Consider the following 25,792-nt stretch of genomic DNA (forward strand, 5'->3'; position numbering starts at 1 on the left):
CTACAAAAACTAGGATAGTGTTAAAACCTTGGCTACTAGGGAGGTCCACTATAAGATCCATAGTAACAGTATGCCAGGCATGGGGTGCAGTGGGCAATGGTCTTAACAGACCTTGTGAAGCTGTTCTATTTGATTTCCCTCTTTGACATTTGTCACAAGTTGACACATAGGGGGTAATTCCGACCCTGGCGGTCGGTGTTAAAGCGGCGGCCAACCCGCCAACAGGCAGGCGGTCAAAAAAATGGAATTCTGACCCTTGCGGGAACCGCCAACACAGCCTGCCACTTTAACACTCCGACCGCCACGGCGGGGCAAACAAACAGCGCGGCGGTCACCGCCAACAGACAGACGGCAGACAATGTACCGCCCACCCTATCACGACCCACCAATCCGCCACCTTTTCCGGGGCGGGAGCCCCGCCGATAAAAACACTGCGGAAACAGATCACGAATGGGAAAACGCTCACCTCTATACACTCCACGAGGAATCTGGACAGCATGGAACCCGAATTAAACATCCTACCAGCGATTGTCTACCTGCTCCTCTACCAGGAGCACGAACGCCGCCGCAGGAGACAACGGTGAGGACTGCACCTACGACACAGGGGAGGGGGGAGGAGAAAAGATTACGGGCACACACATATGCGACACCCCCCCCCCAAATCCCCACACACCAATGCAGAGCAACAAGTCAGATCTACACCTCCCAAACCCCCCGGAATAATTCAAATACAAAATAAAATGATCATTAAAATAGAAGTATATTAAAGCATACTTGAACTTAAGTGAAATATTAGATTATTAAAACAAATAAATCACAACATGAAGAATATGAACATAGTCCAAAAGTCCGGCACATATTGGCTACATGCCATTGTCCGTGGGCCAATGTGCATAAATACATGGGCCAAGCCCACACACGAAACCCAATTCCATTGGAGAGAACACTGCTGGGGCATCAGATAATAAAACCACAGGCACCTCAGGGGGAAGGGAAGGGGGGGCACCTCAGCCACATGAGTCCACGACGCCAGATCCACGAGGGGCCTCCATGCCCACTGTACCATTCTGGGGAGTGCAAAGCCACAGTCTCACAAGTCTTTTCAGTGGGTGGATTGCCCACTGTACCATCCTGGGGAGTGCAAGGCCACAGTTTCACAAGTCTCTACAGTGGGTGGATTGCCCACTGTACCATCCTGGGGAGTGCAAAGCCACAGTCTCACAAGTCTTTTCAGTGGGTGGATTGCCCACTGTACCATCCTGGGGAGTGCAAAGCCACAGTCCATCTGGTGGATTACAGACTCCACTGGTTATGGAGGAGGCATGGTGCCCAGAGTGCTTCGTGAAGCCCTGCCCGACACAGATCCGGCCCTGCCAATGGGCCAGCGGTGCTTGAGATGAAGGCCCCAGCGGAGCGGTGCTTGAGAGGAAGGGCCCAGCGGAGCGGTGCTTAACAGGAAGGGCTCAGCGGAGCGGTGCAGAGACGGCGGGGCACAGCGGAGCGGTGCTTGAGAGGAAGGGCCCAGCGGAGCGGTGCTTGAGAGGAAGGGCCCAGCGGAGCGGTGCTTGACAGGAAGGGCCCAGCGGAGCGGTGCAGAGACGGCGGGGCCCAGCGGAGCTGTGCTTGAGAGGAAGGGCCCAGCGGAGCAGTGCATGACAGGAAGGGCCCAGCAGAGCGGTGCTTGAGAGGAAGGGCCCAGCGGAGCGGTGCTTGACAGGAAGGGCCCAGCGGAGCGGTGCTTGAGAGGAAGGGCCCAGCGGAGCGGTGCTTGAGATGAAGGGCCCAGCGGAGCGGTGCTTGAGAGGAAGGGCCCAGCGGAGCGGTGCTTGAGATGAAGGGCCCAGCGGAGCGGTGCTTGACAGGAAGGGCCCAGCGGAGCGGTGCTTGAGATGAAGGACCCAGCGGAGCGGTGCTTGAGATGAAGGGCCCAGCGGAGCGGTGCTTGACAGGAAGGGCCCAGCGGAGCGGTGCTTGAGAGGAAGGGCCCAGCGGAGCGGTGCTTGAGAGGAAGGCCCCAACGGAGCGGTGCTTGACAGGAAGGGCCCAGCAGAGCGGTGCTTGAGATGAAGGGCCCAGCGGAGCGGTGCTTGAGAGGAAGGGCCCAGAGGAGCGGTGCTTCTCACGGCGGGGCCCTGTTCAGCGGTTCTTCTCACGGCGGGGCCCTGTTCAGCGGTTCTTCTCATGGCGGGGCCCTGTTCAGCGGTTCTTCTCACGGCGGGCCCTGTTCAGCGGTTCTTCTCACGGCGGGGCCCAGCGGAACGGTGCTTCTCACGGCGGGGCCCTGTTCAGCGGTTCTTCTCACGGCGGGGCCCTGTTCAGCGGTTCTTCTCACGGCGGGGCCCTGTTCAGCAGTTCTTCTCACGGCGGGGCCCTGTTCAGCGGTTCTTCTCACGGCGGGGCCCTGTTCAGCGGTTCTTCTCACGGCGGGGCCCAGCGGAGCGGTGCTTCTCACGGCGGGGCCCTGTTCAGCGGTGCTTGTCTTGTGTTCCTAGGGAACCAGATCTGGGCAATCATTCCCGCTCAGTCGCCATCCGACCTATCGTTGCGGGGCCCTCCTGTGTTGGACTCCTGGGCCCGTGGGTGTCCTCCGTCACACCCCAAATGGGGCTGGTGGGGCCCTCCTGGGCAGCTCGCCTGCTGCTGGACTTCTTCGCCCTGCTGCCCTTGCCCTCCTTGGACGAATCTCTGGGGCCCTTGCCTCCCTTGGAAGTATCTCTGGGGCCCTTGCCCTCCTTGGACGAATCTCTGGGGCCCTTGCCTCCCTTGGAAGTATCTCTGGGGCCCTTGCCCTCCTTGGAAGAATCTCTGGGGCCCTTGCCTCCCTTGGTGGATGGGCCAGGTGACGGTGCAAGGCTGGTGTCCTTGGGGGCAGCTGTCTCAGGCCTGTGGCGCCGGCCCTTCACTTTTTTGCTTCTTTTCCCAGGGGGTGGGCTGGCTGTCCCCTTGCTGCTGGCCGATGTTCCTGCCCTAGGAGCTGGAGGACTCCAATAGCCCTGAACGATGGTCATAGTAGGTGCAGGGCTTGTGGTGGCTGAGGTGCTGGTTGGACTCTTACGAGATGGAGGGGGTGGGTCAGTTGTTGGAAAGAGGTCAAGGTTGGAAAGGAAAATCAATTTCGAAAGACAGGGACGGGTAGTTGTAGTGGGTATGGGAGTGGAGGAAGAGGATGTGGTTGTAGGAGAGTCAAGTGTGCTGTCTTTGGGTGCAGGTGCTTGTGACGGAGGCTGTTGTGAGGTGGATGGCTGTTGGGTGGGTGGCTGCCTGCGTTTGTGTGGTTTGGAAGAGGGGGTGACAGACACACTGGGAGAGGACACAGGGGACGTGTAAATGGTAGTGGGGGTGGTGACTGCACGTGTGCGGACTGTTCTGGTGGGTGTGGTGGTGATGGACGTACTGGCTGATGGTGGTGTGCATGCAGGTGTGAGTGGAGACGTCACAGGGAGGGAGGAGGGAGACGAGGAGGAGGGGGACACAGTGGAGGCAGTGGGTGTTGCTGTGTCTGCATGTGGATGTTGCTTGGGTGAATGCCTGTGTGATCTGTGGTGCTTATGTCTGGATGAGCTGCCCTTGGGTGTTGATGTGTGTGCAGGCTGGTCTGTAGGTGTGTCTGGGATAGGCAGAGGAACAGGGGAGTGGGACTGGGTTGAGGAAGTTGGAGGGGGGAGGCTAGACACAGGGACAACTGCTGCCATCAGTGCTGAGGCCAGAGCGTTGAACGATCGCTGATGGGCAGCCTGACCCGAATTAATGCCCTCCAGGTATGCATTGCTCCGATGCACCTCCCTTTCCACCCCCTGGATGGCATTCAAAAGGGTAGACTGCCCAACAATGAGCGTCCGGAGGAGGTCAATGACCTCCTCACTGAGGGCAGCAGGGGTAACTGGGGCAGGACCTGAGGTGCCAGGGGCGAAGGAGATGGCCGGCTTCCTGGCCGAGCAGGCACGGGGCGAAAGCTGAGGGGCTGCTGGGAGGCCGGAGCTGGTGCGCTGGGTGGCGGCTGTACCTGTTTTTGCGGTGGGCACGGATGGTGCCGCCACCACAAGGGAGCTCCCTTCCGAGGACGTGTCGGTGTCGCTGACGTTTCCACGGGTCCCCGTTGTGGAGCCCCCCTCGCCCTCTGTCTCACTGGTTAAGTCTGAGTCGGTTGCAGGGCCCTCCGGGCCCATGTGAGATGCAGCTCCCTCGTGCGCCGATGCCACTTCTCCTCCGCCTGATGATGCTAATGCACACATGAGCAGGAAAACCAAAAAATAAGGGGGGGAGAGAAGAAAGAAAGACATGTTGAGTGCATGCATTGGTGGCACCGTTGGCGGAGAGGACAGACACAGAAGCCCCCTGCACTACGCCGCGCACTCGGGGTACACTACTCAATTATTGTGACTTGGCCTACAAGTCTATGGACGACAAATGCACACATAGGTGAGCCCGGGCCATGGATAGCTGTACTTAGCACCCTACAGAGCTGGGGGGCGGGGGCACAGGGCCATGTCTAACGGAGGGGCCTAGCCTACAAAAAACGCCCTGGCCTAGAGATAGCCACAGCCCTCCTCCCCCACCCAGACGCCTCCACTGTGCGCTAATATAGCAGAATGTGCTGATACTCATCCCCTTGTGTCTGCTGTTGTGGACCCCCAGGGCCCGGACGTCCTTGGCGATGGCACGCCAAATGTCGATCTTCTGATGGGCGCTGACCTATGTGACATGGACAGGGTGGAAAAAGAAATATCATCACTTTTCTGCATGGTCGATGTGAGTGGCCCCCCCTTCCCAACCTTGCCATGTGGCACATGCTCTCATCTGTCGTGCGTTGCTATCCTCATACACTCCCCTCCCCACCATCTTACATCCACCCCACTCAAGACAGGCATAGCCCATACTACGTGCTCCCAGTGTACTTACCTGTTGGTCTGGAGGATCGTAGAGTAGCGCATACTGGGGGAGGGCCCCATCAACGAGTTTATCCAATTCCTCAGATGTGAAGGCAGGGGCCCTTTCCCCAGTCGCAGCAGCCATTGTCTCTTCCAGACCGAGTTCACAGCAGCACTTGCAGTATAGGTCCTCTCCTGTGGATGATCAGGTCTCGAGTGATTAAGCAGTTAGAAAATGGCGGTCATGCCTGCAGCGGTGCGTACCGCGGCGGTGCGTACCGCGACCGCCGGCGCACATCGTCATTGGCTCCTGAGACCCATAGGGTTCTATGTTAACCAATGCTGCTTTGCGCCGCGGTCTTCGACCGCCTACCGCCACGGTGTGCCACGCCAGCGCATTGACCTCACATCCCATTGTCACACTTCACAGGTCAGACAGCCGCCATTTCAAGGGCCCACATGGCTGAATTTCTACGGCGTCACACAGGCCTAGGCCTTGCATTGCCACTCATACAAGCCATTCAATGCATAGCGAATCGTGTACTGTGCAAGCTGTGGTTACGTACCTGTGGGTTGCTTGACTCTGTGCTCCATGTTGTCCTTCCTAGGCACCGTCCGCTGGGACTTGCGAGGAGATGGAGGAATCCTCCCGTGTACAGACCGCTGGTGGACCTGTCGACAATGGAAGAAAGACATGTCATACTTACATACAGACATGACCGAGCCACTATACAGGAACTGTGTGCCCAGCTGGAGCCAGACCTGATGTCCCCCATTCGCCAACCCACAGGGATTCCCCCTCTGGTGCAGGTTCTGTCAGTACTCCATTTTTTGGCAAGTGGATCATTCCAAACAACAGTGGCCATATCATCAGGGATGTCTCAGCCTATGTTTTCTAAGCTTTTGTCCAGAGTGTTGTCTGCCCTGCTGAAACACATGCGGAGCTACATTGTTTTCCCTGAGGTGGCCGATTTGGCTACAGTGAAGGGTGATTTCTATGCCCTTGGACATATTCCCAACATCATTTGGGCCATTGATGGGACACATGTGGCCTTGGTTCCCCCCAGTGGCAGTGAGCAGGTGTACAGGAACAGAAAAAGTTATCATTCTATGAATGTCCAGGTGGTCTGTTTGGCTGACCAGTACATCTCCCATGTAAATGCCAAGTTCCCTGGGTCAGTGCATGACGCGTACATCATGCGAAATAGCAGCATCCCTTATGTGATTGAACAGCTACAGAGACACCGTGTGTGGCTAATAGGTGACTCTGGTTACCCCAACCTGTCGTGGCTACTTACCCCAGTGAGGAATCCCAGGACAAGGGCAGACGAACGCTACAATGAAGCCCATGGGCGAACTAGGAGGATTATAGAAAGAACCTTCGGCCTCCTGAAGGCCAGGTTTAGGTGCCTGCATATGACAGGGGGATCCCTAATGTACTCACCAAAGAAGGTGTGCCATATCATCGTGGCCTGCTGTATGCTTCACAACCTGGCTTTGCGACGCCAGGTGCCTTTCCTGCAGGAGGATGGTCCAGATGGTGGTGTTGTAGCAGCTGTGGAGCCTGTGGAGAGTGAAGAGGAGGAGGACGACGGGGACGACACAGACAACAGGGACACAGTGATACAACAGTATTTTCAGTAGCACACAGGTACGAATCAACCATGCCATTTTACATTTACTTAAAGTCTCCTGCCTCTCTACTGTCTGAGTCCCCCCCCAGTTCCTGTTAACTGAGTTGTGACTTTCCCTTCCGTTTTCAGAGCTGTGGGCCCCACTGCGTGACCTCTGCTTTGTTTGCCCATGTACTACAGCTGTGTGACAGTGGTATGTTGTCATCACAATGTAACTGAACATTTTGGCACCGTTATGTCTAATACATTTGTTCAAATTACAAGCAGACTCCAGATTTTTTTAGTGCAAAAAGTGATTTAATTCCAGTGCTAAATTTATGGAACATGATTGTAAAACGGGGATGGGTGATGGTGGAGTAATGTCCATGGCAGAGTCCAGTTCTCAGTCGCACAGGTGCATTGTCCATATATGCCTGTGGAAGGATGGAGCAGGGGCAGTTCAAGGTTGGACAGGGTGACAATGTGGGACAGTGGGATGACATCAGGGGGTATCGTTTGCTGGCGGGGGTCTTGCAATCCTACTCTGTCTTCTTGTGAGATCTCAGGTTCCGCTTGCGGGGTGGTTCTTCTTCTGCAGGAGGTGGGGTTCTGGTGGCCCGTCGTTGTGTGGGGGCCTCCTGTCCACTAGCGCCGGCGGAGGTGGTAGGCTGTTCCTGGTCCAGGCTAGTGACAGGGGCCCTTTGTGGTGCCACATGGTCCCGCAATGTGGTGACTATCTGGGTTAGGGCCACGACGATGGTCCCCATTGCGGAACTAATGTTCCTCAGTTCCTCTCTGAACCCCATGTACTATTGCTCCTGCATGACCTGGATCTCCTGGAACCTGGCCAGTACCGTAGCCATCGTCTCCTGGGAGCGGTGGTATGCTCCCATGATGGAGGAGAGGGCCTCTTGGAGAGTCGGTTCCCTGGGCCTGTCCCCCCCCTGTCGCACAGCAGCCCTCCCAGTTCCCCTGTTTCCCTGGGCCTCTGTCCCCTGGACGGTGTGCCCACTACCACTGCCCCCAGGTCCCTGTTGTTGTTGGGGTGGTGGGTCAACCTGGGTGCCCTGTAGTGGTGGACACACCGCTGATTGACGTGTCCTGGAGACAGGGGCATGGGCCCGCTGGGTGGGAGCTGTGATGGTGTTCCCAGAGGGGGTTGGGTCTGGTGTAGCCTGTGGCTGTCTGTGGGGAACCAACTGTCCCAAGGTCCCCGATGGGCCGGGCTGGTCATCAGGGTCCAGGGAGACAGAGCTGCTGTCATCACTGGGGGCCTCTTCTGGGGGTGGGATGGACATCTCTGGACCCTCCGTGGCGGTGTGGTGGCGTTCGGGTCCTGCAGGGGTATAAGAGTATGGTTATTGCTTCTGTGTGTGGCATTTCGTGTAATGGGTGGGTGGCCGTGTCCCCCAGTGCTGGCATTCCCTTGTGGGGGCTTTTGTGACGGTGGCTTGTGGGGGTGATGGGTGAGTGCAGTGGGCATGCTTTGGGGATGGGTGTCCATGCTTTGGGGAGGCATGCAGGGCTAGGTTTTGGGATGGGTGGGTTGTGATGGTGAGCCATTAGCAAGGAGTTGGTGTGATGGGGGTGGGGGTATGATTTGGCATGCAGGTGGGGGGAATGAAGTAGTGAAGATTTGCCTTACCAGAGTCCATTCCTCCGCCTACTCCTGCGAGGCCCTCAGGATGCAGGATGTGCAAGACTTCCTCCTCCCATGCTGTGAATTCTGGGGGAGTAGGTGGGGGTCCGCCGCCAGTCTTCTGCACCGCAATGTTGTGCCTTGATACCATGGAAGGCACCTTCCCCCGTAGGTCGTTTCACCGCTTCCTGATGTCGTCCCGATTGCGTGGATGCTGTCCCACAGCGTTGACCCTGTCCACTATTCTGCTCCATAGCTCCATCTTCCTGGCAATGGTGGTGTGCTGCACCTGTGCCCCGAAGAGCTGGGGCTCTACACAAACTATTTCCTCCACCATGACCCTGAGTTCTGCGTCAGAGAACCTGGGGTGTCTTTGGGGTGCCATGGGGTGGTGTGGATGAGGTGAGGGGTGGTGTATGTGTTGTAGAGTGTGGTGCGTGTGGTGGTGTATGGTGTTTTGTGCGTGGAAAGTGTGTGGGTGATGTTGTGATTTGCCTCTGTGTGATGGTGTACTCTATGCTGTGCTCTCTCTCTCTGTCCTTCACTCACAATTGTGGTCGTAGGGGTTTGTGGGTGATGTGGGTGTGTGTTTTATACTGGATTGGGTGTGTGGGAGTGGTGTGTGTATGTGTCTCAGGTGTGTGTATTTTGAATTATCCAATGTGGATGTGTTTTGTAAAGGTGTGTGTATTTTGACCGCGGCGGTGTGTACCGCCAATGGAATACCGCGGTTGAAAGACCGCTGCGGGGATTTGTGGGTCGGATTGGCATGGGCGTATTTCTGTTGGCGTGACGGTGGAGGTTTGGTCATCGCCAGTTTCCCGCTGACCTTTGGTGTGGCGGATTATTGTGGATGTCGGGTTTTTGGCGGTTTGCCAGTTGCGGGTCAGAATGACCGTGGCGGTTTACCGCGGCCGCGGCGGTGTTATGGCGGCCTTCTGGCCGGCGGTAAACGACTTTTACCGCCGAGGTCAGAATGACCCCCATATTGTCTTATCTGAGTTTTCATTTTTGGCCACCAAAATTCTCGTTGTATTAGATTTTGAGTCTTTTGAATTCCTTTGTGTCCAGCCAATTGATCGTCATGATAAGCCTGAAGATTTTTTTCTTGCAGCTCCACAGTCGGAACATACAGTGCACCTTTAAAGCATGGCAAACCTTTTTTATTTCTCTTCCTTGGCCTTCTTTGGACCACTTCAGCATTCCTTCGAATGTTAAGTTTTCTTGAAATTCTTTGGTAAAATTTTCATACAATATGGCAGATATGAACTTCTCTTGTGGAATAATCAATTCTTTTTCTGGAGGCTCTTTAACTGCACCAGTATCAATTCGAGATAGAGCATCTGCCTTCCCATTTACTTTTCCTGGTCTGAAAGTGATAACAAAATCAAAGTCTGCAAAATATAGGGGCCAACGCAGTTGTCTAGCTGTTAGAGTTCGAGCTGATTTTTAAAAATGTAAATTTCGGTGGTCCATGTAAACGGTCACTTTATGCTTAGCTCCCAAAATGTAATGCCTCCACTCACGAAAAGTTTCTTTGACTGCCAATAGCTCCTTATCCGCAATTGAATAATTTATCTCTGGTGGTGTTAATTTTCGAGAGAAATAGGCCACTGGATGTAATTGAACTGTATCTTTATGACGCTCGGAAAGGATACCTCCTATGGCAACATCTGAAGCATCTGCCTCCACATAATATGGCTCATCTGGATTGGGGTGGAGCAAGATTGGAGCTGAGACGAAGGAATTCTTCAAAAAATTAAAAGCATTTTCAGCTTCTTTTGTCCACTCAAACTTCACTCCTTTCTTCAACAATCGAGTAATGGGTGTAACTGTTTGAGAAAAATTGGATATGAATCTTCGATAAAAATTAGCGAACCCCAAGAAACTCTGGATCTCTTTGACATTGCAAGGAGAAGGCCAATGTTGCACTGTCTTTATCTTGGCAGGATCCATACTAACTCCTTCTGGTGACAAAATGAATCCTAAGAACTCAACTCGTTCCACATGAAATGCACACTTCTCCAATTTTACATAGAGATGGTTTTCTTGCAACCTTGTGAGGATGGATCGAACATGGGAAATGTGCTCCTGTAGATTGTCGGAAAATATTAAAATGTCATCTATATAAACCACAGCAATCCGGTCGAGGAATTCTCGTAATATATCATTAACGAAATGCTGGAAGGCAGCGGGAGCATTGCATAACCCATAAGGCATCACTTGATATTCAAATAATCCGTATTGAGTCCGAAAAGCGGTTTTCCATTCATCCCCTGAAGCCACTCGAATCAAACGATATGCTCCTCGCAGGTCCAATTTGGTGTAGATTCTAGCATTCTTTACTTGATCTAATAAAACTGCCACTAAAGGCAGTGGGTATCGATTCTTGATGGTAACCTAATTGAGGGCTCGATAATCAATGCAAGTTCGAAGACTCCCATCCTTCTTTGGTATGAAAAATAGTGGGGATGACACTGGAGATTCAGAAGGACGAATAAAACCATTAGCAAGATATTGATCCAAATACTCCTTTTAATGTTGATTCTCTGCTTCGGTCAATGCGTATATTCTGCTACATGGCAATATCGCACCTGGCTCCAGTTCAATTTTGCAGTCGTAGGGTCGATGTGGTGGCAATTTCTCAGCCTCCTTTTCATCAAAAATGGCGACTAAATCCTCATATTCTTTTGGGATTTCTGCTGTCTTTAGTGCACAGATCATTGAAGAGTGTGATGATAAACAGGCCGCTTGGGACTTGGAGGACACTTCCACTCCATCATGAAAGCAATTCTCTTTGCAGTAAGAGGAATTCATCTTGATCGTTCTTTTGCTCCAATCAATTTGTGGATTATGTTCTGTAAGCCAGGGCAGACCCAAAATGAGTTGAAATTGTGGAGCATCTATCAAATTAAAGATTATCTGCTCCTGATGTCCACCAAAACCTTGCATCTGAATTGGTTCGGTCTCATGGGAAATGGGTCCTGAAGAAAGATTGGTTCCATCCACAGCTCTTACTACTTCCAAAGTAGATTTCTTGATAAATCGAATACCCATTTTACGAGCGTATTTGATATCACAGAAGTTGCCCGTAGCTCCAGAGTCTATCATAACTGAGATCCCTTGAATTTCCTTCTCAAGGGTCTTAACTGATACTGTTTGTACCAAATGTGGCGCTGCGGTTTGTAAGGTATTCGCCACTCGTTGATCTAAAGGAGTTGTCTTGGGTTCTGCTTTCATCAGGGCAACTCCCTCTACTGATGAAGCTGACCTTTTCCCGACTGAAGAGCTTTGGGTTTCTTGGGACAGTTTTTAACAAAATGCCCAGATGCACCGCAATATAAACATAGTTGATTCACTCTTCTTTTCTCTTTTTCTTCCTTAGATAAAGGACCTCGGATGGAACCAATTTGCATTGGTTCTTCTATCGTTATCCCTTCTCAGGCTCTCGTATGATCATTTCTTACACGATCAATTCTCAGGGGAAATGGTCGATACTCTCTTCTCTTTTCTGCTCTTCGTTCAGTTAACCGGTGGTCAATCTGTAACACAAGATCAATTAACTCTGAAATTTCGGTGGGTCTATTTGGAACTTGTGCTAAGGCATCTTTCAATTCATCTCTCAGTCCACGATAAAATATGGCGGCTCTTTTTGACTCCGGCCAGGCAGTCTCTACAATGAGTTTATTGAAATGAGCCAGACAGGCTACTAGATCTTTATTACCTTGCCTGATTTCCAGTAGTTCATTGTCAGTGGCTTGAGCTGCAGTTCGCCGATCAAATATTCTTAAGAACTCTTCCTTGAAATTTTTGAAATTATATAAAACAGAATCATTTCTGGAAATTATTGGCATGGACCATGCGGCCGCATCTCCTGTCAGATAAGACAATATAAATGCCACTTTGGACTGGTCTTCGGAAAAAATGACTGGTCTACATAAAAAATGCAATGAGCATTGGGTCAGAAAAATCTGCGCCTTATTTGGATACCCACCGAAGCGGTCGGGTTGAGCCAAAGGAATAATAGGGGAAACCGCATGAATTACTTGAGTGGATATACCTGCAGACTGTGAAGGGCTAGGGATTTGTGAAAACACAGATTCATTTGATTTAGCGGTGTTCCCTAACTCATATATTCGCTGTTTTATTTGGACTGTTTCTTCTATGGTGTTATTTAATTGTTTCTGTAACCCTTCCAAAACGGTGGCTAATGCTTTTATATCAATTCCTTCTGCCATTCTGCTCAGGAGGAAATCTGTTTTTTCCCTAAAATTAGGGTGATGGCACTTCAATCTGTCAGGATACTTCAATTCGATTTCCTCAGAAGCAGAAGATAACCCCTCAGTCCCGACCCGAGCTACTCACAACGAATATTAATCCTTCGTGCTGAGTACCCCGGAGGGGGAAAGGGGAATGGGATGGTAGAGAGACTGCCACAGAGATGATGAACACCAGTACTCAGTCTGCCTCTTCAAATCTAAGATTGGATACAGCACCTGCAAGAGTCACAGTCGCAATTACTAGGGACATACAACATCAGTTTTTCACTTTCTACTCTCAACACTTAATTCTCTTTAATTCTATTATTTCTTCACTCACCCTGAGTTCTCTGTAGCCTTGCTTCTCTCTGTAAATGATAGCTCTTCTTAAAAAAATGCTTATTACTGATTCTGGAAGAACTTCTCAACCTTTGTTAGAGATTGGTTTTATGTTGCTATATATATATATATAGTTGGTGATAATGCATTCTTCAAATCAGCTGATGTTGTTTAATTTCTCCTGTCTTATTGTGACTTCTGTCAATACTTTTATTTGTAAATGCTTGTTTATTAAAGTTCGTTTCTCCTTTCTTACTTCAACATTTGTTGATAACTTGTATTTGTAAATGCTTGTTTATTACAGTTAGTTTCTCCTTCCTTACTTCGACATCTGTCGATAACTTGTAGTTGTAAATGCTTGTTTATTTAAGTTTGTTTCTCTTTTAAACTCTATTTTGGTTTATTACCATTGAATTTGTAAATGCTTATTTGTTAACAGTTCGTTTCTCCTTTAAACTTGGCCTTTGTTTATAACCTTGACATTTGTAGATACTTGCTCTTTTAAAGTTCGTTTTTTCTTTGACTTTAATATCTTAAACAAGAACCTTGTAAACATAAGGTTAATTCATACATTAACTCTGTAGCCTTGCTGACTTTCACGGGAACGGTCTACTATCAAACTCTTCGAATAAACCTTGACAATATTTATCCGTTTTCTGTAATATAATCTTCAAATGTAATTTTAACTCACAGGAGTTTCTGTTCTGAAGCGCGCTCTCTCTCCACACAGCTGATTCCTGTCAGACCTCAGTTGAAGTGCAAGGCTTCCAGCTGGAGAGCTCGTAACCTAGCAACCAACCGATTGCAAGACTAGAACTGTAACTAACCTTCAGGACTCACAGCGGCCATCTTGGATCTTCTCTTCTTGATTCTTCCTTTCAAATAAGCACAAGATTACTCTGCAAACCTTCTTCCAGTTTGGGCTTTGCTGTCTCCACTGAGGATATCTCTTTGCTTTTCTCATGCACTTCTTTGATTTGACTTGGCAAGTTTGTGTGGTCATGACAGGGGAAGACCATTCCAAAGGCGGTCAGGTCTAACATGTGACACCCCCAGCTGAAAGTGGGGAGAGCTACCAACTCTCAAGGGAGTTCTCATCACTAAGGCGGAGGAACCTGGATAGACCATCAGCACTGTAGTGTTCAGACCACAATAAAGTCCATTCCCTGTAGGGAGGTGAACTGCCTCATCAGTTTGGGATTCTCACTCCTCATCTGAATGAGCCATCAGATGGGTCTATCGTCTGTCCCAACCCGAAAGGGAACCCAAATGGATATGGTCTCATCCTCTTCAGTGTCCAGACCACAGCAAATGTTTCTCTTTCAATAGCACTCCACCTCTGTTCCCTGGGTAGTAACCTCCTATTAACAAGGGCTACAGGTTAGTTTAGGCCCTTCTCGTTTAGGTTTGATAATACAGCCCCTATGCAATTCTCTGAAGCATCTTTCTGCACTTGCAGACGTTATGAGCCTTGAGTAGTGATGCTGTATTCATGGCCTCCTTGAGGTAATCAAAGGTGTTCTGGCTAGCTTCTGCCCAGGTCGCCTTTTTGGCTGCTTCTTGGACATCAGCTCAGTCAAGGGGGCAACAATGGTGCCATGTCCCTTGACCAACATCCTGTAATATCCATTGAGGCCTAGGAAGGCCCTCACTTCAGTCTAACTTTTGGGGGGTTCCCAGGCCAGGATAGTTTTAATCTTGGCCTAGAGGGTCTGCACTTCCACTACATTTCCCAGCTCCACAACAGATCTCTGCTCTATCTGGCACATGCTAGACTTCATAGTTAGGCATGCCTGATGCAGAGTCAGAAGCACCTCAAGTAGGTGGAACAGATGATTTTCTCAGCTAGAGATGTGGAGCTATGTCATCTTGATATGCCACACTGAAAGCCTCCATCCCTGCCAGGACCCTGTTAAAAAACCTCTAAAAGGTGGCAGAACCATTCTTGAACCCAAATGACATCATCCTGAATTAGACATGGCCCTCTGGGGTGGAGATTGCAGACCGCTCGTCACCCCCTCGCTTAGCGCAATCTGTCAGTACCCAGAAATCAAGTCAGACATAGTAGGGAACTTGGCAGCTCCCAACCTATCTATGAGCTCACCAGCTTGGGAGATGAGGTGAGTCTCAGTATTCATAACCGAGTTGAGCTCACTTTAGTCCACACAGAACTTCAGTTATTGGAGTACTCAATCACCCCCAATTCAAGCATCTTGGTACTTCCTCATAAATGCTAGGCCTTACCTTATCAGATAGCTTGCACATTTTGTCCTTCACAGACATACTGCCCCTGCATCAATTTTATGGGTACACAAATGGGTGACCCACGGGGTTTGGGCTAACAAAGAGGCAAAGTATCTCAGCAGCTGGTGACAATCTATTTGCTGCTCTGGGGTTGGGGTAAGGGAGAGATTGATACCTTCAACTGACCTCCGCAGGAAGATAGGAGGTCAGGGAGAGGATCACTTTCTTCTTTCACCCCATCATGTCACCAGGAGCATGGTAATGTCAGACCTCTCATGGAGGACCCTTAAGGGGTTTCTGGGGTTCTTGAGGTCTACCAAGTAGGTGATGTCTCCTTTTCTTCACTTCACCACATAGGGCTGTGACCATCAATTTTAGAGGGCCCTGGGCTCAACTGGCTGCAGAACCTTCATTTTTTGGCCAGCCTGAAACTTGACCATAGTGTCCTTTTGGTCTTGCCAGAGCTTCATTAACGCATGGCTGGCTTCCAGATTCTCAGAGGCCTTCTTCCAGGGCACTTCATCTGATTTCTGAGAGCCAATATGTAGCTAACCACATCCTGGGGGTTCCTAGAAACTTGTTTTCACCCCTCCTTCAACAGACTGTTAGACCCTCTAACAGGGAGGCCATTCAGGGGCACAAGGGGGCTGAACTTAACTCCTTCTGCAGGTCCATAATCATGCCTTGAAGGATCTTGTTGAACACTGCCATTGGTCTGAGGGTGATATGGTATGGAGAGCATGTACGCTACTCCAATTTCATCCACATTGACTTCATGTAGGCAGTCAGGAAGTCTGTGCACCTGTCAGACCAGACACTAGCTCTTTGGAGAGCCCCATGGGAGGAGTAAAGAGGGGCTAAAGGAACACCAAGAGGGAGTTTTGGGAGGGATGTGCAAGCACGCACAAAAGAATAAGCCCATTCCTATTCACAAAATTCCCTTCTATAGTTACTGCAGACACAAAAGACCAAAACATGTGTAAATGTACTGCAGTTAAAAGTGTGAGTAAGTCAGCCACACCCATGGCCACTCACAGGTACTGCAACAACCTTCTATAGAAAATAATGAAGAAAATAATTCCCATAGAAAATTGAGTTAAAATATTTTTTACATTTTAAAAAATCTGTATAAATACATTTTAATGTACAAAACAAAGTTTAATTATAACTATTATTTTAGCAAAAAAAATGTTGGACCTGGCCCCTAATGCAGGGGCTCCCCAAGATGTTTGCCTTCTGTTGCTGAACCTGTTTTTGTTAGCATTAGGGTTCTGTGCACTTTATCCCTGCTGACCAGTGCAAATGTGCTTGTGTTCTCTCCTTCAAACATTGGCACATTTAATTTACTTTTAGGTCCCAATAAATGGTATTACATGTACCCAGGGCCCATTAATTAAATGCTACAAATGGGCCTGCCACACTCATTTTACTACCCACTAAAGTAGCCTTGTGAAACCTGTCTCAGGCCAGCCCCTGAAGCCTTTTGTGCAGTTATAAACTACCATTTCTACCTGGCAAAATTAAGCTTTTGTCAGGCCTAAATGTTTTAAAACATATACGTCACCCCTAAGCTAAAGCCTGAATGGTCATAGGGCAGGGTGCATTGTATTAAAGAAGTAGGACACGTGTATCCAGATTTTACCTGCCCTGGCATGTAAACATTTTTACTATTGTAAGGCCTATGTCTACAATTAATTAATAGTAGGTACATTTAATAAGTTATAACTTTGAATTGGGAGCAGATGGAGATAAGCTGTTTACCCCCAAACTAATTATAACTGAAGTCCTCTTCAATGGTTAATTCAGATTTTAGGTCACAATTCTGAAAATGTCACTTTCAGAAAGTTGCCATTTTCTTGTCCTAACTATTTGTGCGTTCTGCCAGTGTCCTGGGTCAGATAATTTATTGCTTCAGAAAGTTACACAAAGGGGACTTAGATGTGAACAGGATAGGCCTTTCTGGCAGGAAAACTGGGAAAGGGTGTACCCAGCCCTACTTACATTTCAAAGGGCTTTGCCTCCTGCAAACACAAAGGAATCTGACATCAGGCCTGCCTTGTTCTTTTGAAACCCCAGACAGTTGGTAGCTGTGAAAGGGGATGGGGAGTAATTTCCTGAACAAGATGTGGGGGGTAGGACAGGGAATTTCTGCACACAAAGGTTGACTCCAGATATAAATATTGGACCTCCAAAGCCACTCTTCAGAACACTACTAGATTTGTGGAAATTACAGGATAAGGACTCCCTGCTGCTTGAAGGTTTACCTTGCTGTTTGAGAAGGAAGATTAGAGCTGCTTACCTTCATCCCAGGATAAACCAGAGTGACTCCAACAGTTAGCTGGATGACATCCCATGTGAGCTACAGGACCACAACATGCTTCAGAGGCCTCCGTGCAACTGCCCAGCTGGACTGTTGCAACTGGACATGCTTGGACCTGCAACTGGACCTGCCTGATCCCTGCTGGCCTCTACTAAAGTGAGTACCTGATCCTCAAGTGGACCCTCCCAAGGTCCTGGGTTCTTGGCTGGCATCAGAGTGTACACCTCCGCAAGAAAAGGTGAAAATCCTGATGTTTGCGCTTCATGTGATCATGAACAGGCCAGTTCATGCCATGATTCTGCTGCACGTGAGGGCTGCCAATACAAAGCTCCATGAGACCTGCTCTAGAGCAACAACTAGAGAAAACTGGCAACGCAGCAGCCGCAGTTCACTGCAAAGTAACAACAGCCTGAGGTGACAATTACACAAAGCTCCAGGAACCACCCTCCACGAACACCAACAACCTCTTTCCCTTACAGCAACAACTGCCTGGGATGCCTGGACTGCTCCTTGTGCTCCAGTGTCAAAAATCTGCAATGCTCTACCTACACCTTATGGTCCCCTCTACATCGAACAATACTCTTCCCACTGGAATTTGAAGGTAGCATTTCAGCTGGACTAATCTGGTCCCTGAATCATCCTAAGCTCCTCTGCGGTTGGCCTGAACCTGTGACTGTCCCCCAGTCTAGCATGACCATATGACCAGCCATTGTGTTCTTAGGCAATATTTTCAATGAAAAAACTTTAAATTGAATATCTCCTATTCTCCTGATTGGACGTTTGGTGTCCTGGTATCATTGTATTTGTCAAAATGTACTATATCTTTCTAAATTAGTTTGAGATTTTTCTTGTGTTGTGTTTTCATTTTATTGTTGTTTGTGCGCTGCAGAAATACTTTACGAATTGACTCTAAGGCCTTGATTTATACTTTTTGACGTAAAACTGCACTAACGCAGTTTTGAGTCCAAAAGTATAGCACTGGCTTGTGCCATTCCAGGATTCCAGGATGCCAACTGGGCACCATAATAATGGGATGGCGCAATCTGGCACAAAGAGTGGGCTAGCGTCAAAATGATTGAAGTTAGCTGGGTGGGGGTGGCGGTATGGGAGATGGGGTTTTTGCACCAAAAAAAGACGTTAGGCTGGTTACAGTCAATAAAAATTACTCTAACCTGCCTAGCATCATTTGTTGACGCAAAAGCTACCATACCACATGACTCCTGTCTTATAAAAGACAGGAGTCATACCCACCACCCCAATGGCCAGCACAGGGGCCAAGGGTTCCCTGGGCATGGCCACTGCACCCAGTGCCATGTAGGGGGGCTCATTTCAGGGCACCCAATGATACTTTAAAAAATAAAAAGAAACACTTACCTCTACTTACCTATACGTACCTGGGATGGGATCCCCCATCCTCTGCTGTACCTCTGGTGTGTGTGGGGGTGTCCCTGGGTCTGGGGAGGGCACCTCTGGACTTATTTCATGGTGTTCCACCATGGAAATGGGCCCACAGGTCCCCTAATGCCTGCCCTGACCCAGGCGTTAAATAATGGCGCTAAGCATGCTTAGCACCATTATTTAGGTCTGCCTCCCTCCCATGCACCATTTTTGCACAGGAGGATAAATAAGGCGCTAGGGCCTTAGAGTCATTTTTTTGGCGGGAATGCCTACCTTGCATCTCATTGACGTAAGGTAGGTTCACGCATCCAAAAAATGACTTTAACTCCAATATTTTGGCACTAGACATGCCTAGCGACAAAATATAAATATGGAGTTAAGTTTGCGCTGAAGTAGCATACTAGCGGGTTAAACACAGGTTGATTTAGGGACTTTTGTGGTTCACCCTGAAAAGCTTTGTGGTTGTTCCTTGAGTGGAGATTCCACCACCTCAACCAATAACACAATTGCTTACAAAAACATTTTAAAAGCCTTTATTGATTTAAAAATAAGCATACATTTTTTTTAAAAAACATTAAATTAAGTGAAATTAAATCTATATGTAATTTGTAGGTACATTTAATACATACTAAATAAATATAAACAATTAACTTTAGGTGGGTGTTATGTTTCTAAATACATTTTTAAAGTAAATAATTGTAATTCATTTTTTGCAGCATTTTTTTAAAATGAATCTACATTTAAAATACAAATATAAAATTAATTTACATAAACGTTAAACTTTTAACAGTTGTTTACACTTTTTAAAAAGATTCCTGCACTTTACCATAGAGTGATCTCTGTACCAACTGCATAGTTGTCTGTCTGTGTGCAGCTCACCAAATGCAGTTGTAATGTTGTTATTCGTAGTACATTTATATTTATATATGTTAAATGCGGTGTGGGAAGAAGACCAGCAGATCGGGAAGTATTCTTGAATTTCGATATTTTATTCTGATATCAACACCAACGTCCTCAGCAGCCCTCCAGAGACCGATCAAGCCGTCAACCGTCTCCTCTGGAATGCCGCTGAGCACGCCAGAATTCACCGCAGGGAACCTTCCATAAAGGCGCCCTGCTACAGATAACACACACAATATCATGAACATAACAGTATATTATGCTTTTATTGACTCCACCCCTTGTTTCCAGAGGTAGGGACATGTAAATCTACATGACTGAGTAACTTTACACTTGGTCAACAACAAAAAGTTGTTAAGTTACTCAAAAGTGTAATAGTAAACTTACAGATGTAGACGTACTTACATGGAGGGTTACCTTTGCAAATAGACCCCTATATATTTTATCTACAATGCCAACTGTTAGCTTTTTGCAACATCCATAGCAAGCTGAACTTAATAAAAAACAGGATCTCCAAACAGTGTGTAGTGTTAGTAACATTGTATTTGCTTTTATTACCACGTTCATACCTTGTACATTTTTGTAATCTCTTCATGTTTGGATTGTTTCATGTTCTGGAATGGAGTGGGAGCTCAGGGTTCTGACAGAGACAGTAGTCAATTTCTGTCGGCACTCAGAGCTGACCAGTCAAATCCGTTTGTGGGCACCCTCTTTATAGAATAAAGATCATTTGGAAATTACTCCTACCTTGTTGGTGTGCCTTTCATCCTCTACATATTGGCAACGAGTTCCCCATGCCACAGTGATGTCCACCGACTGAAGTTTTGCATCTTTATTTCTTCAGTGGAATACATTTTGCCCCAGTTTTCCCAGCTGACAGCACAAGGTCAGTGCTCCTAAGGCCTTGAAAATTATAATTTTTTAGCACATTTGAAACATATTTTGGGTGTATGCCCATTGGTTAACTACACTATTGTCACACACACACATGATACGTGCTCATAAATCCTGCTTGTGGGGAGCACGGGTGCTATAGTTTCTTGACGTAAGGCCAGGTGAGTGTGGACATCTTGTGATACAGTTCAGTTGGTGCACACATTGCACATTGGCAATGTCATTACGTTGGTGGCCATTTTGGGGTCACAACAATATGGATACCAAAGATGTATTGCTGTTCTACCCAGGTGGCATTCCTTGGCAACGTCATCACGGCAGCCGCCAATTTAGGCTACATCGACAGTGATCACAGCATGCAAGTGCAAAGTTCTGCATTCAATTAGGCACATTCTTTGAATATCGTTACTTCTACGGCCATTTAAGTTTAAGTAGGGCTTTTTTACGTGACCTAGTGAGAGATTCAGTTTTCGGGTGTTGATGTCGGTTGGGATAATTCTCAGTTAAAAAAATGAAAATTAATTATGCAATATGCAGTTGCAAGACAAGACCCAAGGTACTTTTAGTTTTTTTTCTCTACCAGTTTTCTTTGATATTTTAAGTGTTATCAGAGTCAGTGTGTTTATATTCTATGATTAGTATTATAACTAGCCAAGGCATCTGCTCAACATTTTGCACAACCACCTCCTTTTCTTGTGCACCAGGGGAAACCTAAGATGAAATTGAGACAATAGTTAATGTTTGAGAATTATCCAGTTGTCATAGGATTGCTTCAGCAGCCAGTGTCTTTCAAATGTTGATGGACAATCTGTTTGGAGAGTTAAAGGGGCTACAGGCATTCCAAGATGATATCCGGATTTATGCAGAAAGTATAGAAAGTCATAATCATATTTTTTAAAAGATGATGTCTGTTCTATTGCAGGCTGGCATGACCAACAGATGAAACAAATGCACATTTGGTATGCAAGAATTAGATGAGTTTTGCGGAGTATTATTCCTCCTTTGTTCTGGGTTATGCACAAATTGTGGAGCTATTGAGTGCGCTGTTGAGAAAAGGTGGGCCATTTGTGTGGTCTTGTGATGTGGCCTTTAGTAAGGTCAAAAGCTGACTGAAGAAGCACCTGCTTTAAAAGCTTTTCAGAAAGGTAGCAAATCCAAGATTACAGTTGTTGGGAGCTTATTATGGCTGGGTGCTGTTCTTAGCCGATGGATGGCAGGCAGAGAGAAAACTGTGTCTTTTGCCACTAGAATGTTGAAAAAGAGTGGGAAACATTACAGCACCATTGAAAGGAAGCACAAGCTTCTACTTGGGCTATGCAAAATTTCTGAATGTACATTTGGGGATATGAATTTGAATTGTTTGCTGACCACAAATCTTTAGTTCATATATTGGATAGAAATAGAATGAATAATGTCTCTTCAAGTGTAGACAGATTGTTGTTCACACTTCAGGAATGTAATGTTGTAGTGAAACATGTGGCAGGTGGATGAAACTTTTTGGCTGATTGTCTTGTGTGCAGCTAAATACAAGTGATGAGGATGAATTTGTGGATGATGTGAAAAACCTGGTTGCAGGTGGATGCTGTGAGTGAATGTAAAAGCAAAGTGTCGGAAATGGAGTGGATGCCAGGATATAGGCATGAGGAGGATTTACAAAAAGGTATCCAAAATATGATGAATTGATGGCCCGAAGGTAGATGATTATTAGGTGACTTAAAAACTTTTTTCAGGTATCAGAACAATTGTCTGTGGTGAGTGACGTGTTCTTGAGGGGTTACCTGTTTGTACCTCCTGAAAGTTTGCACAATTAAATTATTGCTTTAGCTCATCAAGGCCATTTAGATATTAATAAAACAAGCAAATGATGAAAACAATACTATCCACAAGACAATCAAGTTAAGCAATGTACTGACAAATGTGAGGAGTGTCTTCATTCTGACAAACATTGGAAGACTTGTGAGATGCCTTTGCATCCTGTGCCATTTCCTGGTTCTGTGTGGGAAATGGTAGCATTGGACTTTTTAGACCCACGTCTGGTTTTACTAAGTAACATGCGTTACCTTATAGTTTTATTGATTACTGTTCGAAGTTGATCCATTACTCCGTTGTTGACTCTCCCAGCAATGACGCTATCATTACATTTTAGGAAAATGTGTTTGCATTGGGAGGGTCCCCAAAGGAAATAGTACAGTGCCTAATTTGTAAATAACAAAGTGCCGGTGCTGAAAGCTCTCCTCTTAAACATGCGGCTGCTGCAATTAAATGTGGAAACAGGGAATACTGAGGCAGCGTAATCCTGAAGCCATCTCGGGCCTCTTCAATCCAGTTAAAGCCACTCCCTGCCCCTTCAGCTCACTTTTGCAGCTTTCGGCTTTTTCCCATTGTGACGCTTTTTTGTTTTTCTCTTCCTCCGTCTTTCCCAAATGTGTCTTTTGCTAGCAGTAAATGCTTGGGGACGAAGAATACGCGCCGGCCCTCAAAAATAAGTGCCGGTGCTCAGCACCGGAAACAAAAAGCACAAATTAAGCACTGAAATAGTGACAGACTTTCTTTCAGATCGGATGTGCAAATTCGTGCAGAGTCACGATATCAAACACTTGAAAGTCACCTTGTATTCACCATCATCAAATGGGTTGTTGGAAAGGGCTAAAATGTGGAATTACAACGTTACGACTAATTGCTCCACCGGTGTGTTGCCTTTTAATTTGTTAAGAGGTAGACAAACATGCACAATTGTGTGCTAGCTTGAATTTAAGAATATCAAGAGCAATTTGCAAATGGTTGAGATTGGTGATGTGATTGCTTCCAATGTGATTGAAAAGCAAATGGTGATGAAGGATTATTTTGATGGGAGACACAACATTCACAACAGGAATCTTAATATAGGCAATTGCGTGCTAATTAGGAGGTCTATTAGGGTGAAAAAGGGAGAATCAACATTTTATTCACCTGTTCGGATACTGAAAGCAAATAAAGGACGGACAATGGTGGTGGAACATAAGGCACTTGGTCACACACATTACCCAACAAGCATTTACCATTATGAGAACCAGAAATAGGGAAGATGAATCAAGTTTGGGTTGGTTAAACTGATTACTCGCTGGTGTGAATGGTCAAGAACAAACGGCTAATGCTGGCACGCAACAGTCCGATGTACAGGTACAAAGTTGTCACTAGAGACTTGTCCAGGAACAGTAACTGGTGTCAGACATTGCTAATTCAGAACAAAGTGCTTTACATAGTTTCTGTGAGTGAAGGAGAGAGGGTGCTTTGACAAATGGCCTAACAAGTTTGATGATTTCCTCTTCTACCTGTTAATAAGAGCGTTAATGTTTTCCTTCTTCCTGTGGGGGGGAAGGTGTAGTGTTAGTAACGTTGTATTGCTTTCCTTAACATGTTCATGCCTTGCATGTGTTTGCAATCGCGTTATGTTCTGATCGCTCCATGCTTGGAATGGAGTGGAGCGCGGGGTTCTGACACTTACAGTAGGCAGTTTCTGTTGGGACTCAGAGCTGACCGATCGATTTCGGTCATTGGCAACTTCCTCATGGAATAAAGATGATTTGGAGAATACTCCTACCTTGTTGGTGTACCTTTCCTCCTTTACACATTAAACATTTTAAGAGATTTTTCCAAGCTATTCATTTTTTTAAAAGGAGAACAATCCACTGTAATGAGTGTTTGTCGGCCAAAACGTGGTGTCACAGAATTCAGTTTCAGTCTGCAGATGGATTTTAAGACCTTTTACTGTAGGCAGAACTCGAATTCTCAGATTCAATTAACAGCTAAAAATGATTTTGCTCCAAATCCTGGTCACTGTCCTAGTTTACTTTTAAAATCTTCTCTAGTAAGCAAGAAGCCCTGTCATATCTATCGTTTCTCTGCCGGTAAGTACCATATCTGCTGGTGTGTCTTCGTGTGGGGTGCATTCATCTGTCGAGTCACTACCCAGTGCCTTGTTGCCATGGTTTCAAAATGTTATTAATATATCATGCTGTGCATGTGATGTGCAACAACCAATCAGAACAAACAGGCTTCTTGACGTAACAGTCTCTTTATTTGCTCAGAGGTGATTCACACTTGGTGACCTCACAGACCCTCCTTCTCCACCATGTCTGTGGCAGGCAAGAAGGCAGGTAAGAACAACTGCATGTACCTTTTCAATTATTCTTTTTCAATTCGCTAATGGCGACATTAGTAAATGTGCTTGTGTTGGAAATTTAGACCATTAATCAATTGCTCTTGATCGTTTTTCTGAGCAGTTAACCAAACTTCCCACCATCCACGGCCATCTGGTTCAGTTATGTGACTCAAAATGACTGAATAATCCTGAAAGACTGCTGCCGCGTCTGGAGACCGGGAGGAGGGGTTATGGGCAAAACGCCAACTGCCTGCCCCCTCCACACACCAGGAAATGTTGTCATTTCTTGCTTTGGGGAAATGCCATCCCTCCGTGCGAGGTCAACGTGTTGCCTTGGAATAGAAAGGGGCTCCTAACATTGGAGGAGTTGGATGAAGAAGGAGAACATGATGCCTGCCGCTGCTGGACACCGGACCGAAGAGGGAGGGGCAAAGTGACACCAGAGCACAGGCTACTGTCACAAGGCCAGCCTTCCACAACTTTTTCCAGGACTTCACAGACCCCCAGCATGGCTCCACTGAAGCAACGTCCAGTTGAGGCTGGCCAGTCTTGTAGAAGGAAGCCGGAGTGCAAAGTCTGTTGCCGCTGCTGGACACCAAAGGCAGGAGTGACAGACAGCACAGCACCAGGGCGCACCGTTCTTGCCCACAATGTCATTGACATCCCTGCTTCTGGGTCCTACCCACAAACCCATCTAATTCCATCCTCATTATATGTGAGAGGGAGGGGCAACAGCCATGGACGGATGCCAGTCTACAGCGGTATTTCAAAGACCGCCGCTACTGCTGGGCACCAGGAGGAAGGAAGGTGGGCTGCATCTTACCCGGAAGGCCACTCTCCGAGTAAAGACACTTTGCCATTCACTCCTCTGTGCCTGCGAAACCCCCCACCCCACCATTTTCCTGCATGCTTCAAATGTAGAAGGAAGCCATAGACTGTTGCCTTTCGACAAATGTCTGCGTCTCACTATAGAAGGGCACTTAGGTTTCAGCCTCCCGCTGGCATTAACACTGATTCCTTCAAATTACTTATGGCCAGTGTCCTGCGAAAAGCAATAATGACTCACCACACTGAGAATGGTTTCTAATAGCTTGTACTTGATACAGATGCTAGAAAACTTTTGAAAACCTATGAACAGCTATGAGAATAATTCTAGATTGGCACATGATCTGTTAAT

This window comes from Pleurodeles waltl, chromosome 2_2 (assembly GCF_031143425.1).
Source record: "Pleurodeles waltl isolate 20211129_DDA chromosome 2_2, aPleWal1.hap1.20221129, whole genome shotgun sequence".
NCBI lineage: Eukaryota > Metazoa > Chordata > Amphibia > Caudata > Salamandridae > Pleurodeles > Pleurodeles waltl.